Source organism: Rattus rattus, chromosome 1 (genome assembly GCF_011064425.1).
Source record: "Rattus rattus isolate New Zealand chromosome 1, Rrattus_CSIRO_v1, whole genome shotgun sequence".
Taxonomy (NCBI): domain Eukaryota; kingdom Metazoa; phylum Chordata; class Mammalia; order Rodentia; family Muridae; genus Rattus; species Rattus rattus.
In genome coordinates, this window is record NC_046154.1 from 13,409,174 (window position 1) to 13,415,325 (window position 6,152).

The 6,152-nt window shown below is 37.7% G+C and overlaps 1 pseudogene; it reads right to left on the minus strand.

Moving 5' to 3' along the window:
* Window positions 1-6,066: 6,066 nt before the first annotated feature.
* LOC116890357 lies at window positions 6,067-6,152 on the minus strand (annotated as a pseudogene).

The window sequence follows — 6,152 nt, forward strand, 5'->3', positions numbered from 1 at the left end:
TCCCAGGGATGCAGGTATGGTTCAATATATGGAAAACCATCAAGATAATCCTCGATAGAAAAAACCTCAAATATAAAAATCACATGATCATTTCATTAGATGCTGAGAAAGCATTTGACAAAATTCAACACCCCTTCATGATAAAAGTCCTGGAAAGAATTGGAATTCAAGGCCCATACCTAAACATAGTAAAAGCCATATACAGCAAACCAGTCGCTAATATTAAAGTAAATGGAGAGAAACTTGAAGCAATCCCACTAAAATCAGGGACTAGACAAGGTTGCCCACTCTCTCCCTACTTATTCAATATAGTTCTTGAAGCTCTAGCCAGAGCAATCAGACAACAAAAGGAGGTCAAGGATATACAGATCGGAAAAGAAGAAGTCAAAATATCACTATTTGCAGATGATATGTAGTATATGTACATTACCCCAAAAGTTCCACCAGAGAACTACTAAGACTGATAAACAATGTCAGCAAAGTGTCAGGGTATAATATTAACTCAAATCAGTAGCCTTCCTCTGCACAAAAGGTAAACAGGCTGAAAAAGAAATTAGGGAAACGATACCCTTCATAATAGTTTCAAATAATAAAAAACACCTCGTTGTGATTTTAACCAAGCAAGTGAAAGATCTGTATGATAAAAACTTCAAGTCTCTGATGAAAGAAATTGAAGATCTCAGAAGATGCATAGGTCTTCCATGCTCATGAATTGGTAGGATTAATATAGAAAATATGGGCTTTTTACCAAAAGCAGTCTACAGATTCAATGCAATCCCCATCAAAATTCCAATCCAATTCTTCATAGACTTAGAAAGAACAATTCGCAAATTCATCTGTAATAACAAAAAACCCAGGATACCTAAAACTATCCTCAACAATAAAAGAACTTCCGGGAAAATCACCATCCCTGACCTCAAGCACTATTGCAGAGGTATACTGATAAAAACTGCATGGTATTGGTACAGAGACAGGCAGATAGACCAGTGGAATAGAATTGAAGAACCAGAAATGAACCCACACACCTATGGTCACTTGATTTTTGGAGCCAAGACCATCCAATGGAAAAAGATAGCATTTTCAACAAGTGCTTCTCGTTCAACTTGAGGTCAGCATGTAGAAGAATGCAAATCGACCCATTCTTACCACCCTGTACAAAGCTTAAGTCCAAGTGGATCAAGGACCTCCACATCAAATTAGATACACTCAAACTAATAGAAGAAAACGTGGGGAAGCATCTTGAACACATGGGCACTGGAAAAAATTTCCTGAACAAAATACCAATGGCTTCTGCTCTAAGATCAAGAATCGACAAATGGGATCTCATAAAACTACAAAGCTTCTGTAAGGCAAAGGACACTGTTGTTAGGACAAAACAGCAACCAACAGATTGGGAAAAGATCTTTCTCACTCCTACAACAGATAGAGGACTTATATCCAAAATATACAAAGAACTCATGAAATTAAACTGCAGTGTGACAACCCTATGAAAAAATGAGGTTCAGAGCTAAACAATGAATTAGCAGCTGAGGAATGTTGAGTGGCTGAGAAGCACCTACAGAAATGTTCAACATCTTTAGTCAGAAGGAAAATGCAAATCAAAACAACCCTTAGATTCCACCACACACCAGTGAGAATGGATAAGACCAAAAACTCAGGTGACAGCAGATGCTAGCGAGGATGTGGAGAAAGAGGAACACTCCTCCATTGTTCTTGGGATTGTAGACTGGTACAACCATTCTGGAAATCAGTCTGGAGGTTCCTCATAAAATTGGACATTGCACTACCTGAGGACCCAGCTATACCTTTCTTGGGCATATACCCAAAAGATGTTCCAACATATAACAAAGACACGTGCTCCACTATGTTCATAGCAGCCTTATTTCTAATAGCCAGAAGCTGGAAAGAACCCAGATGCCCTTCAACAGAGGAATGGATACAGAAAATGTGGTACATCTACACAATGGACTATTACTCAGCTATCAAAAACAGTGACTATCAAAATCATAGGCAAATAGATGCAACTGGAAAATATCATCTAGAGTGAGATAACCCAATCACAGAAAAACACACATGGTATGCACTCATTGGTAAGTGGATATTAGCCCAAATGCTCAAATTACCCAAGACACACAGAATACGTGAAATTCAAGAAGGATGACCAAAATGCAGATGCTTCACTCCTTCTTTGAAAGGGGGACAAGAATACCCTTAGGAGGGGAAAGGGATGCAAAGTTTAGAACATTGGCTGAAGGAACGCCAATTCAGAGCCTGCCCTACATGTGGCCCATACATATACAGCCACCAAACTAGATAAGATGGATGAAGCAAAGAAGTTCAGGCTGACAGGAACTGGACATAGATCTCTCCTGAGAGACACAGCCATAATTCGGCAAATACATAGGTGAATGCCAACAGCAAACCACTGAACTAAGAATGGGCCCCCTGTTGAAGGAATCAGAGAAAGGACTCAAAGAGCTGAAGGCACTTGAGACCCTATATGAACAACAATGCCTACCAACCAGAGATTTCAGGGACTAAGCAACTACCCAAAGACTATACATGGACTGGCCATGTGCTCCAAGTGCATAGGTAACAATGAGAAGCCTAGTAAGGGCACCAGTGGAAGGGGAAGCCCATGGTCCTGCCAAGGCTGGACCCCCAGTGAACGGGATTGTTGGGGGGAGGGCAGTAATAGCGGGAGGATGGGGAGGGGAACACCCATATTGATCGGCAAGTGTAGTGGTTATGAGGATGTTGGCCTGGAAACGGGGAAAGGGAATAACATTTGAAATGTAAGTAAGAAGTACCCAATTTTATAAAGATGGGGGGGAAAGAGAAATGTATCTAGTAAAAAAAAAGTTAAAAAAAAATAAAAGTACACAACCTTTCCTCTCCTCCCAGTACCCCTAACTGAATTCTTTACCCCGTTTCCATTAGAAGCACAAGTCCCTGTCTATTGGATGTAGTTAGTGAAGATCTTTTCTTCACCTATTTGTATCCTGAAGATGGTGTCTTTTGACTTACAGAAGCTTTTCACATTCACAAGTTTCGATTTATTAATTCTTGACCTTAGTTCCAGAGCCATTGGTGTTCTCTTTTGGAAGTTCTCTCCTCCTGTTCACATAGTTTCAAGGCTATTCTCCAATTTCTCTGTTCTTAGATTTCATCTGGATTTGTAAAGAGGTCATTGATCCATTTGGATCAAAATATTGAGTATTTTGCAGGGTGATAAATATCTGCATTCTTCTTCATGAAGACATCTAGTTATACCAGCCTCATTCATATAAGATAGTCTCTCCTTTCCATTGTATGGTTTTAGCTTCTTTTTCAACAAATCAAGTGTACATTGGTACATGGATTTATTTTTGGATCTACAGCTGTATTGAATTGAACCACTTCTCAGTATCTATACCAATACAAGCAAGTTTTATTACTATTGTTCAGCACTATTGCTTAAAGTCAATGATATTGACACCTCTGTAAGTTTTTTTATGATACAGGATCATTTTATCTATCCTGTGTTTATTAAAGTCAATGATATTGACACCTCAGTAAGTTTTTTTATGGTACAGAATCATTTTATCTATCCTGTGTTTATTTTTTGTTTATTTATTTATTTTGATAATGAGATGGAGGTTTTATTTTTTCAAAATATGTGAAGAACTGTGTTGAAATTTTGATGGAAATTGCACTGAATCTAGGTTTCTTTTTGGTAAGATGGACATTTTTATTATGTTAATCCTCAGGTTACATGAGCAAGGTAGATCTTTCTGCCTCTGACATCTCAGTTATTTTTTCTTTTTGCAAATACTTTAAGTTCTTGTCAGACAAGTTTTCACTTGCTTGGTGAGAGGTAAATTAAGGTATTTCATTTTTTTTGTGTCACTTGTGAAGGGTTCTGTTTCCATAAATTCTTTCTCAGTCTGTTTATTGAATTTATAGAGGAGAGCTATTGATTTTTTTCATGTCAATTTTTTATCCAGCCACTTAGCTAAAATTTTTTATCAACTGTAGTTTTCTGGTAGAATTTTTGATTTCACTTGTATATACTATCATATCATCTGCGAATAGTGATAAGTTTACTTCTTCCTTTCCAATTTATATCCCTTTAATTTCCTTTAGTTGCCTTATTACTTGAGCTAGAATTTCTAGTACTGTTTTGAAGAATTATGGGGAGAGTGGACACCCTTGCCTTGTCCCTGATTTTATGGAAAGTTCTTTAAGTTTCTCTCCATTTAATTTGATTTTGGGTATTGGCTTGCAGTATGTTGCCAATATTTTATTTAGGTATGCCCCTTGCATCCCTTTTCTCTCCAAGAGTTATGATAAAGGGGGTTGGATTCTATCAAACATGTTTTTGGCATCGAATGAGATTTGTTTTTCTCTTAAAAGTATTTTTATTGAAAATGTTTTTCTTTTTGTTTTTTAATTATATTTATTTTTATTCATTTACATTTTATTCAAATGTTATCCCCTTTCCTGGTTTCCCTTCCATAAACCCCATATCCCATAACCTTTCTTTAATGAGTGTGTTCTGCCACCCAACCACTCATCCCTTCCTACCTCCCCTCCCTGAGATTCACCTACATTGGTGGGTACAGCTTTGGCCAGACCAAGGGCCTCTCCCAGGGTTCCCAACAAGACCATTCTCTGGTACATATGCAGCTGGAGCCATGGGTCTGTCCATGGTAGTCTTTGGGCAATGGTTTAGTCCTTAGGAGAACTGATTGGTTGTTATTGTAGTTCTTATGGGGTTTCAAGCCCCTTCAGCTCCTTCAATCCTTTCTCTAACTCCTCCAATGAGGACCCTGTTTTCAGTTCTAAGGTTGGCTACTAGCATTTGCCTCTGCATTTATCATGCTCTGGCAGATACTCTCAGGGGACAGCTAAATCAGGCTCCTGAAATTATAATGGCAACTCCAGCTTGATTCTTCGGACCATTTGCTTGGATCATTTTTTTCCAACCTTTTATTGTGAGTTATTGTGTCTTTGTCACTGAGGTATGTTTCCTGTGTGCAGCAAAATGCTGAGTCCTCTTTATGTATTCAGTCAGTTCTTCTATGTCTCTTTATTGGGGAATGAGTCCTCAATTAAGGATGTTAAGAGATATTAAGGAATATTGATTGCTGTTTCCTGTTGTTTTTGTTGTTAGTGATGGAATTATGCTTGTGTGTCTCTATTTGGGATGATGGCAAGATTACTTTCTTGCTTTTTTGAGGGTATCGTTTCCCTCCTTGTGTTGCAGTCTTCCATTTTTATCCTTTGTTGGGCTGGATTTGTGGAAATATATTGTGTAACCTTGGTTTTAGTTATGGAATATCTTTGTTTCTCCATTTATGTTAATTGAGAGTTTTGCTGAATATAGTAGCCTGGGCTGGCATTTGTGTTCTCTTCATGGCTGTATGACATGGGTCTTCTGGCTTTCATAGTCTCTGGTGAGAAGTCTGGTGTAATTCTGATAGGTCTGCCCTTATATGTTAATGGACCGTTTTCCCTTACTGTTTTTAATATTCTTTCTTTCTTCTGTGCATTTGGTATTTTGACTACTATATGATGGGTAGAATTTCTTTTCTAGTCTAATCTATTCAGAGCTCTGTAGGCTTCTTACGTGTTTCTGGGCATCTCTCTCTTTTGGTTGAAGTTTCCTTCTATAATTTTTGTTAAAGAATGGTTGTTGACCCTTTAAGTTGAAATCTTCACCTCTTCTATATCCCATTTCCTTATGTTTGATCTTCTCATAATGTTTTGGATATTCTGGATGTTTTGGGATAGGATCTTTTTGCGTTTTACAATTTCTGTGACAGATGTGTTAGTGTTTCTATGATATCTTCTGCCTCTGAGATTCTCTTTTCTATTTCCTGTATTCTGTTGCAGATGCTTGTGTGTATGACTCCTGATCTGTTTCCTAGGTTTTCTATCTCCAGGGTTGTATCCCTTTGTGATTTATTTGTTGTTTATATTTCCATTTTTAGATCTTGGATAGGTTTGTTCAATTCCTTCACCTGTTTGGCTGTGTTTTCCTGTAATTTTTAAGGGATTTCTGTGTTTCCTCTTTAAGGGCTTCAAAATATTTAATGCTTCATGAATTTGCATGTTATCCTTGTGCAGGGGCCATGTTAATCTTCTCTGTATAGTTCCAATTTTAGGAT